General features: G+C 30.4%; 1 pseudogene; it reads left to right on the top strand.

Moving 5' to 3' along the window:
- The first annotated feature begins 7,171 nt into the window (after positions 1 to 7,171).
- LOC120129464 lies at positions 7,172 to 9,221 on the top strand (annotated as a pseudogene).
- Positions 9,222 to 11,993: the final 2,772 nt, after the last annotated feature.

Genomic DNA, 11,993 nt, shown 5'->3' with positions numbered 1-11,993 from the left:
TTTATATAACTCCTGGTAATTTTTCTTTAATGCTCTAAATTCACCATCAACTTTTTCTTTGTTTTCTCTCAACATTGCACATTGTGATGAATGAAAATCAATGTCAACACCCAACATAGCTTTATCTCGTCTCATTTGCTCTAATTCTCTTGACCAATCTTCTCTTTTCTGCTTCAAACTCAGCTCTCAGGATTTCAATCTCTGATGGAACCACCTTAATGCGATTTTCCATAGAGATATCCTCAGTTTGGTCTGGTAGAGGAATATTTTCATTTTTCCTGACAGATCTCCATTCCTCATAATCAATAGTTAGCATTTCTTTTTCTGCTTTAGCTCGGATACAAAAAGTTGTTTTCCAAGCTGTAAAGGCTTCCATGATATTTCTTTTATAATTTTTGCTGTGGAATGTGAACTCCGATGAATGTAATCCGGCAGTGACAGGTACAAATTGACGACCTTCATACTGTCTTATGACCAGAAGTGGTGCATAACCAATTCCTCCCCACAATCTGAGCAGCATTATCCAGTTGTAATCACCACATTTGTAAAAGAATTCCCTTTGGATTTGCCACAGGGCTCGCCAAACAATGTCATTGCTTTGCAGATTTCGAAAGACATTAATCCACATATCTTTCTTAATTTCTTTCGGCCATTCTTGCTCCAGAAATTCTTTTAATGGTGAGTAATCTGTATTAAAGCGCCGGTATGAAACATTTTCTGTCCTCCATAAATGGCTACGGATCTAGACATATAACAATTGGGTACACCCTGAGAATCTTCCACCTCCTAGCTTTCTACAAGTGTTTAATGATCTGAAGGTCTCTGCTAGAATTGCAGATGCAGGATTAATCTTTTTTGGTAGCTGCTCAAACAAATCTACTACTACATCTTCAATATATTCCAATACTTTTGGGAAGATGACCATACCATACATACCCAGAGCAAAGAGATCGAATCGTACTTTAGTGTCTAGATGACTCTGAATAAGTTCTTTAATGTTGGTCCAAGCAATGCCTTCGCTTTCGCCCTTTTGTTTTGTACGGGATGCCACCCATTCTTCTCGTACTCCAACAATCTTTGCTAATTTAACTCGAAAAGGTTGAGTTTTAATTGACTTTGAATAAATTCGATTCTCCAAAGCCCCTTCTATATGTAGCAAATTTGTGTACTCTTCAATAGTAGGGACCAAGTCCTCTTTATTGAGAGTGAAGCAATTGTACCCTGGATACCAGAATTGAATTAGGGCTCGAAGTAAGTCATCATCAACTTCAACATAGAGCAAATATGGGATGTCTCCGTAAGTCTGATAAAATTGCAACTTTTTGTTTGAGTCCCAACTTTCCCAAATGCTTCACAAATCTTGCATATCATTTCTTTTTAGCGAAACTGGAGCATAACTGGCCAAGTCAGATACATAGTCATCTTGCAGATTGTCTCCTCCTTGTCTTTGTAAGTCCTCAGCCCACTGTCTTACTTCTGAGTTTAGAACTATTTGATTTGAACACTTTTTATCCATGGATGAAGGTTTTCCAATGAGACAATTAACACGACGATCAATGCCTTTTATCCTGTATGATGCTATGCAAACAGAAGAAATAAAAAAACACAAAAAAAATGAATTAGTTTACATAAAAAAAATAATTTAATAATAATGTCTACCTAAATATCTTTATTTAAACATGCTTTCTTCATACTTCAAACAATTTAAATTCACATGCAATTTAATCAGTAAGAAGATAAATAAATAAATTAAAAGGAAAGTTAAAATTCATTTCTCCTATGTGTACACCTATTTTGGACAAAATTTCGGAATGACTTCAAATCGGAAGAGTTTCTAGGGTTTATTATATGCAGGGTTTCAGATCTAAGAATAAAGGTACCCGAATTATCCTTGTTAGTGCCCCTTTGGGTTGCTAACCCTCAATCATAGTCCATCACAGACTAATGTGGATTGAGTTTAATTTGAGGGGATACACTTCTCTATGCCTGACACGGAGAATGAATTCTCACGAAGACATAGAGCATATGAACCCCGAAAGTTACTTGCTAGGTCTGACACGGAGAATAAATTCTCACGAAGACGTCGCTTTCACTTCCACTTAAAAGGGACAAACTCAATTATAGAGCTTTATGTTATGTAATGCAAGTGTTGTGTGTGAGGAGAAATATTCAAACCTCTAACAGAAAAATAAATAATGAAATAAAATACATGAAAATAAAATAATATATATATATAATATACATATAAATAATATGAAAATAATAAGTATATATAAAAATTTTGAAAAGAAAGAATTATAAATTAAATATATGAATTTTTAATTTCTAATTAATAGAGACAATTTATAATTGATTTTAAAAGTTTGACCAGTCCCCAGCGGAGTCGCCAAGCTGTCGTAACCGGTTTTCGTCCGGGCACAAATTTTTTTACTTGGCGGGAAAAGTAATGTGAATAAATGGTTTTTAAAATAATTTGGGAGTCGCCATCGGCCTTTTGGGTCAGGTAGGTCGAATACCTAAAAATCATCTTTTAAAAGAGTTTTTAAGAAAACATCAGTTAAAAGATAAACTGATATGCGTTTAACCAAAAATTCATTCTTTTTATTAATAAAAAGGGATTCGTGGTCGGTTACGTTTAGGGAAGGATTAACACCCCTACAACGCCCAAAATTGGTACTTTATTAATTATAAATTGTCTCTATTATTAGAAATTAAAAATTCAAAATATATTTAATTTATAATCCTATTATTTTAATTCAAATATTTTTAAGAAAATATATTAAACATAAATAAGATATTTACTTATTTAGAAATATCAGAAAAGGACTTCTATGTGCCTTAAGACAGCTCTTTTCTTCGATATTATTAAATATTATAATAATTTAAATAAAATAAAATTATAATTTTTTTATAATATTTAATTTTAAAATACCAGAATAGGACATCCAGTTGTATTAAGACTGCCCTTTTCTTTGATATTGAAAAATAAATATGATAAAAAAATAATTTATGTAAAATCAAATTAAGATTTAATATAAATTATTATTGATTATATATATTTATTATTATTATATAGTCATATAAATATATATAATCAATAATAATTTATATTAAATCTTAATTTGATTTTACATAAATTATTTTTTTATCATATTTATTTTTCAATATCAAAGAAAAGGGCAATCTTAATACAACTGGATGTAATATTCTGGTATTTTAAAATTAAATATTATAAAAAAATTATAATTTAATTTTATTTAAATTATTATAATATTTATTAATATCGAAGAAAAGAGCTGTCTTAAGGCACCTAGAAGTCCTTTTCTGATATTTCTAAATAAGTAAATATCTTATTTATGTTTAATATATTTTCTTAAAAATATTTGAATTAAATAAATTAAATATATTTTGAATTTTTAATTTCTAATAATAGAGACAATTTATAATTAATAAAGTACCAATTTTGGGCGTTGTAGGAGTGCTAATCATTCCCTAAACGTAACCGACCACGAATCCCTTTTTATTAATAAAAAGAATGAATTTTTGGTTAAACGCAGATCAATTTATCTTTTAACTGATGTTTTCTTAAAAACTCTTTTAAAAGATGATTTTTAGGTATTCGACCTACCTGACCCAAAAGGCCGATGGCGACTCCCAAATTATTTTAAAAACCATTTATTCACATTACTTTTCCCGCCAAGTAAAAAAATTCGTGCCCGGACGAAAACCGGTTACGACATTAGGTAACGTCAAAAATATTACCAAAGTTTAAGTTGATGGAGCCTTAGAAATCTGACGATATATAATCAGTTAATTATTTGATTTGTTATCAACCATAATAACATATTAGGTAGCGCTTATGTAACATAATAGATAGTGCCTTTTTAAAGCTGATGGTGCCTTAGAAATTCGACGATAATAAAATAGGTTAATTACTTAATATGTTATTAGTATTATCAATATATTAGGTAACGCCTAAAATATTACCAAAGTTTAAGTTGATGGAGCCTTAGAAATCCGACGATAACATAATCGGTTAATTATTTGATTTGTTATCAACCATAATAACATATTAGGTAGCGCTTATGTAATGTAATAGATAGCTCCTTTTAAGCTGATGTGGCCTTAGAAATCCAACGATAAAAAAAGGTTAATTACTTAATTTGTTATTAGTATTATCAACATATTAGGTAACACCTAAAATGTTACAAAAGTTTAAGCTGACGGAGCCTTAGAAATCCGACGATAACATAACCGGTTAATTATTTGATTTGTTATCAACCATAATAACATATTAGGTAGCGCTTATGTAACATAATAGATAACGTCTTTTTAAGCTAATAAGGCCTTAGAAATCTGAAGATAACAAAATAGGTTAATTATTTAATTTGTTATCGGTATTATCAACATATTAGGTAACGCCTAAAATGTTACCAAAGTTTAAGCTGATGAAAACTTAGAAATCCGACGATAACATAACCGATTAATTACTTGATTTGTTATCAATCTTTATCAATATATTATTGTGTACATTATTTACGCATATTATCATGATACTCAATGTCAATTTCAGTTTGCGTATCGAACCGATGTTGTAATTACCAGCTTCCTTAATCATTTTGCATACAGTTATACTGTCAATATTTAAAATTTGTATTCAATTTAAAGTACTTAAATATTTTAATCCAATTATAATTTCAACAACAATTACACAAATACATTAATACTTACTAGAAATACATATATCCGCCCAGTGGTTGCTTTTGATTTACTTCATTGTTGATACTGTCATATTCACGAACAATAATTGCAATATCCATTGACTTCATTTTTCCTTCATATATCAGTTTATGAACATTCAAGCATTAAATTAACTCAAATCAAATCAAATACAAGTTACATACAATTTATTCAATATATAAGTATCAATAACTAATCTTATAGTAAAACAGTTTCCTTCAAAGGAATGAGAATACTCTCTACTACAAGTATCAATACCTTTATACAATCTATAATATCATTTCTACATATAATATTATATAAAAGTATCGATATTTATTTTCTACCTATAATATCACTTTTTAATTGTAATCGATCTCAAATAATTTTTAGTTTGAAAACCCCAAACCCATAAACCTAATCCCTATTTTCGAATACTATAATACTAAAAAAACTAGGGTTTCCTTCAAAGGAATGAGAATACTCTTTACTACAAGTATCGATACATTTATACAACCTAAAATATAATTTTCTACATATAATATTATATAAAAGTATTGATATTTATTTTCTATCTAGAATATCACTTTCTAACTGTAATCGGTTTCAAATGTTTCTTTACTTCGAAAACCTTAAACCCCATAAACCTAACTCATATTTCCGATTATTGTAATACTAAAAAACTAAGATTTTGACAACGTACTTTTCGATTCGATTGCAACAACAAACAAACAACTACGCTTTCAAAAACACCTTGTTTCTATTTCGCAACAACTAATACGCTTCGATTTTGAAAACTAATATTCTTCTAATTTAACCGGATATGTTATTTATATTTAATCGATACAATTACCCAATATACTTTTGTGTAAGGTATCGATACTTTAGATACATTTTAATTTTTTTTTCATTTCTTTTCAATTCCTAAAGTACCGATACTATGATACATATACTTATAAAAGTATCGATACCTTCAACATATCTAGGAGTGTTTTACCGGTTTTGTCATATTGAAACCAATTTTGTCAAATTTTAACCTGTTATATTGTCATGTATCGATACATTTGTCTAAGGTATCGATACTTTATAGGCGCTATTATTGCAATTCTTTTAAATTCCTAAAGTACCGATACTTTGGTGCATATACTTAGAAAAATATCGATACAAATTTCAACAATCTGGTATCTCTACATGTTTTGTCAAACTGAAACTGATTTTGTCAAACTTCAACATGTTATATTATTATGTATCGATACATGTATGTAAGGTATCGATACTTTCGAGACATTTTCCTTTTTTAATTTCTTTTAAATTTCTACAGTACCGATTTTTTTACATTTCAACTAGTTTTGTCAATTTCCAATCGGTTTTGTTTAATTCGTTACATGTTTTGTCAAATTGAAACCAGATTTCTCAAATTTCATCCTATTATATTCTCATTTATCGATACATGTTTGTAAGGTATCGAAACATATCGATAAGCTAAGTTAGTTAGTTGCCAAATTTTTTAATAATTTTTTATATTTTCTACCTACAATATTATTATTACTCAATATTTTCGATACCATTAAACTAACTTTATTAAATATATTATTAAATTTTTGATCACGTCGTTTCTTAATTGTATATTTGTCCACATTTTCTGAGAAATGCCGTCTATCTCTCTCATTTTTAATTCACCGTTTCAACTTCTGTCATATTATCCCATAAAATATATAAAAAAAGGGAAAAGTTAACAGGAACGTTCACCCATTTGTTTATACAACTTTTGTCATTTTCTTATTATTCTTCTTGGACCTCTTCCACTGGTATTTGGAAGGTTTTTCTTTTTATTCAAATTTTGGGTATGAATCGAAGTTAGGTTTTTCTTTCTCTCTTTTCTAGTGTGGTTTTATTTCCTGGATTTTTTTTATTTGGTTTGTTATAAAGTGTTGTTTTTTTAGAATATTCTGTATCTTATTGATTCCTTTTAGTAGTTTTATTTCTAGAGAATGTAGTCCCACCCCTCTTTTTAGGGTTTCTTTAATGTTTATTTGGTTTTGAAAAATCTATTTTCCATCTACGTTGTCACAACTTGTAACGATTACGATATTCTAGTTGGGTATTTTCGAGGGAAAAAATATTCTAATCAGATTTTCTGATAATACACGTTTTTCTCTTGGATGATTAAGCTGAATTCTGAGTTGGCCAGTGAATTTGAGAGAGAAAAAGGGGAAAGGATTGGGAGTTTTAAAGAATTGGGTGGTAAGAATATTTATCAGAAATTTAAGGTTCTAATCCGATTTGTGATTAGTCCTTTTGGTTAAATCTTTTTATCTATATTTTTTCTTTGATTAAATTGTTGGCTCAATTATAAATTTGACATGTAATTATGCTTTCTTAAGCAAGTAGAATAGTTTTTACCCATCAATTGTTAATGGTGGAATGTAGTTTCAGGAGGGTTAGTGATATGGGTGGAAAAAATAAGCCGTAGTAGTAAAGGTGTGTTTACTTGTCCGCCTTTAAATGATGGTATTTGTTACTGAATATCGACTAAGACTAGCCATTTTAGATAATAACTTCTCTTGAAATTTGATTCGGATAAAACAATTTTATAGTATTCGAAATGTTAACTGATTTAGTGCTCTTGTCTTTGTGCTTTCAGTTCAGATTGTGCATAGATTACTAGAATGGCATCTGGGAATCCCTTTTTGACGATTTGCGGAGCAAGCCTGAGGTTATTATTGATCCTCCAAAAAATGAAGACATTATGGATAGTGAACCTATGAGTGATCCTACTCAACCCGCTGCAAAACCAAATTTGGTTGTGTCGAGCAGCGTGCGTGAATTGTTGGAGTGCCCTGTTTGCTTAAACGCTATGTACCCACCAATTCATCAGGTTTGTTCGTATAACACGTAGTTGATGGGATGATTACTTTCAAGAAGTTGTTTAAGCTAACAATTATTGTGTCTGGGGAAATCTCTTGTTATCCATGGAAAACTTACTTGCTATGTTATGTGAGTGTCGGACACGGGTACTACAAGAACAATGAAGAGTCCGAGCAACGTATCTTACTCATTCCAACTCATCCCTAAAGATATCTTTACCCAACCATTTGCATGTACAAGATGACTACATTTTTGCGTACATTTTCCATTGAGCATTACCTTACACCTTAACTGGTCAAAAAGGCTCCATGTGTTTATCTTTTGTGGTTGTTTTTCTTGTTTTACTCTAGCCATAGATCATTAATTTACCTTTAAGCTTGTTGCAGTTCTGAATTATTTTATTAATTTGTTAGATAACACACTGTTAATTTGATATGGAACGGTATAAGGAAATTTCAATCGATGTTGATGTTAATACTCCCAGAAAATTGAAGCTTCATATTTGAGCATAATTCTATGATGTATACTTAGCAAAAAATGGAATGATTTATATGCTCTTTATTGGTTGTGAATACACACACATTCATGTATTGTGTTATCCTTTGTAACAGTGAGCATAAACACTGTAGAACTTACTGTTCTTGTTCTTTCTTTGTGCAGTGCTCTAATGGACACACATTGTGCTCTGGTTGCAAGCCAAGGGTCCACAATCGGTGCCCCACATGCAGGCATGAGCTCGGGAATATTAGATGCCTTGCATTGGAGAAGGTTGCTGCATCTCTTGAGCTTCCCTGTAAATATCAAAGTTATGGGTGCGTAGGCATATATCCATATTACAGCAAGCTAAAACACGAGTTGCAGTGTTCGTATAGACCGTATAGTTGCCCTTATGCTGGGTCAGAATGCACAGTCGTTGGTGATATTCCTTTCCTTGTTGCTCACTTGAAAGATGATCACAAAGTTGACATGCACAGTGGCAGCACCTTCAACCATCGTTATGTTAAATCAAACCCGCATGAGGTCGAGAATGCTACATGGATGCTCACGGTGTTATTACCTTCTTTCTTCATATTTCCCCATCATATTTTGATTTCTCATGAACCTTGTTATTTTAGATTTATTTAAAGATTCTATGAGAGGTGAACTGCTGATTTTTGGATTTCTTTTCTCGAGTTTTAGGTTTTCAGTTGCTATGGTCAGTACTTTTGCCTGCATTTCGAAGCCTTCCAGCTCAGGATGGCTCCGGTTTATATAGCATTCTTGCGGTTTATGGGTGATGATAACGAGGCAAAGAACTATAGCTACAGCCTTGAGGTGGGTGGGAATGGGAGGAAGTTGATTTGGCAAGGGGTGCCAAGGAGCATAAGAGACAGTCATCGGAAGGTTCGTGACAGTTTCGATGGTCTCATCATCCAAAGCAACTTGGCTTTGTTCTTCTCGGGAGGAGACAGGAAGGAGTTGAAGCTTAGAGTGACAGGAAGGATATGGAAAGAGCAGTGACGCTCCGTCATCTCCCTCGGTTCTATTTTGTCATAATAGGGCAGTAGATTGGTTTGTTTTGGTACAATTTAAGGGTCTTGTGGTCATGTATTTCTTTGTTTTTTGAGGGGCAAGCTCTCTGGAAATCCCATGATGCTAACTTTATTGTCTGAAAATCAATTTAGATAATTAGAAATTCAGATTTGTATGGTGCTAGTCATTTAGCTTTTGATGAAAGAACCACGCGTTACACATAAATGCAGGGAAACCCCATGTACTGTATGGCCTCTTCATGTTCTTTTTTATTTGTGAAAAAGGGTCATGAAGAGAAAATCATTGGATCAAATGGTTGGGTTATTTTGGGGTATCGGTTGTCTTGTTTATTTATTTTTTAACTATTGGTTTTTAATTTATTAATAGATTATTTTGCATTAAGTTTTGCAAATATCCATGGGGTGGCTTTCTAAATTTAATTTGTTTCATTTGCAAACATCGTGATTCAAACTCATAGTTTAGTTTTTTTTTAAATAGAAGTTAGTATTATTAAAAAAGTGAATATTTGAAATTACAATAAGAGTTTACAACTATCATTGTAAATTAAAAACATAATTTGTACTTTTCTATAACATTAAAATTAGCCATTTTAGATTATATAAGGATCATACATGGAAAATGTTAAAAACTCAACAAAGAGACTAAAATAAATACGAATAAATATGATTGCATCGACAAACGAACCAGAAAAGGGAATTAAGTTATTGAAGGGCCTCCGAGAACTGCAGATCAGAGCCGAGCGTCATGAGAAACTATCCACAAACACAAAAACACACATCTAAATTCAATCCAAAGATACATAGCAGAAATATCAACAAGATTTCGAATAAGCGCCATCTTCATCAGTTGCGGTGTCGTCAAATCTAGTTCTGAGAAAATATAAATAAAAGAACTAAAAAACGACCGAGAAAAAAAAATTTAAAAACGTGCCACAAAAATAGAGATAAACGTATAACATAGGCGGCGATAAACGTGCAATACAGACATAACTATTATTATTAAAAAAATAACAGAGAGAGAATAAAACTGACGGTCAACAACCAACATCAGAGCTAATACCGTCGCCGACTAAAGAAAATTAAAGAATAAAAATTAATTTGATCTATAAAAAAGATACAAACTCTAAGGAAAAGAAAAAGGAAAAAAACAGACAAAGGAGGGAGAGAGCGGCTAAGGAGAGGTATAGTTTAAGTTTTTTTTATTATATCTACATGTGACGATAAAACATGATATGAAATATCATAAACACGAATTAATATCAACATTGAAACGATAAACACCATTATAATAAAATAAAATTTACATAAATAGTTATTAAATTATATTAAAATGTTTGTGTTGTACCTTCGAAAATTATAAAATAAATATTTAATTTTTGAGTTTATTATAAAATGAAAATATCTATTTAATTGTTATTAATGGATGATATAAAGCATTAAATTAATAAATAATATTATATGTGATTTAAATAAGAATTAATTTGATCTTTTTAATAATGTTAAGCAACAATTTTTAAAAGCTAGATTTGTTTTAAAACATATGAAATTTATAGTTTATTTTCAAAATCATAAAATTATTTTTAAAAACTATAATTTTAAGAAATTATTCTACAAAAGATTAAATTTTAATAAAACTCTTCATACTTTTTCTAGTTTCATCCTTCATCTAACTTATAATAAAATTTAATAATTAATACTTTATATTTGTTGGACCATGTTTTTTTCTTAACCTTTTATGAAATATAGTTATTTTAAAACATATATTCTCTTTAATCTTGTAATTGTATTTAAAAAAAATTAAGATATTAAATAAATTGTAAAAATTATAAGTAATAACCTTGATAAAATTTTGGGTAAAACACATAAATGGTCCTCTGACTATAGAATAATACTTTGTTGAGTTTATTGACTATTAAAAGTTACGAAATGACCTCTCGACTATAGAGAGTTGCTTTGTTGTGTCTCTCGACTATAGAGAGTTGCTTTGTTGTGTCTCTCGACTATAAAGAGTTGCTTTGTTGTGTCTCTTGACTATTAAAAGTTATAAAATGGTTACCCGAATATTAATAATGTTCCGAACGCGTTCTTTTGCTTTAAAAAATTAACAATCGTCTGAACTGGACATTAACATGCTAACTGAGATGCGATAGTTGTTTGAGACAATAAGATCATATTTTATCATATATCAGTCAACAGATTAACCTTCAGCTCAAATTGACATTAATTATTTAACAAAAAAGGACAAGTTTGGAACATAATAAATAATCGGGTGATCATTTAGTAACTTTTAATAGTTAAGGGACTCAACAAAAAAATTCTCTATAATCAAGAGACTATTTTGTAACTTTTAATAATCAGAGACTCAATAAATCAATATGTTAATGGACCATTTATGTACTTTACCCTAAAATTTTCTCAACTTTGTTTTTGCATGCATGTAAATGTTCCTTGTAGGAAAACATGGCTTGGTGAAAATTGGCCTCCACTGGAAAATCACATCTATTCTCATGTTTTGTATATTTCTATTCCGCGTAATATTAGTTTATGGATGAAGGGTCCGATGAGGAGGAAGGGTCTGTGTCGAGTCATGAACGGGCACAAGATTTTATATTAGAAGATAAATTCATAAAATATTAAAGGAGAGCGAGTTTATAAAATTTTAAAGGGAAAAAAATCTCTCGACCTTGTGCTAACATAACCCATCTCCACACAAATTATTACTATTTATTTTTTTAGTAGTATGGAGTGGTTACAAGGTAGTACATGTTTAGAATTTTTCTTGAACATTTACAACGCACACATACATAGTTACTCGAACTCAAGACTTTTACGAAGAACAACACTCTTTTTACCCACTAAGGCAACTGAATGAAT

This window comes from Hibiscus syriacus, unplaced genomic scaffold (assembly GCF_006381635.1).
Source record: "Hibiscus syriacus cultivar Baekdansim isolate YM2019G1 unplaced genomic scaffold, ASM638163v2 tig00110500_pilon, whole genome shotgun sequence".
NCBI classification, from domain to species: Eukaryota; Viridiplantae; Streptophyta; class Magnoliopsida; order Malvales; family Malvaceae; genus Hibiscus; species Hibiscus syriacus.
Note: the sequence above shows the minus strand (reverse complement) of the source record. Positions and strands in the feature narration are given on the sequence as shown.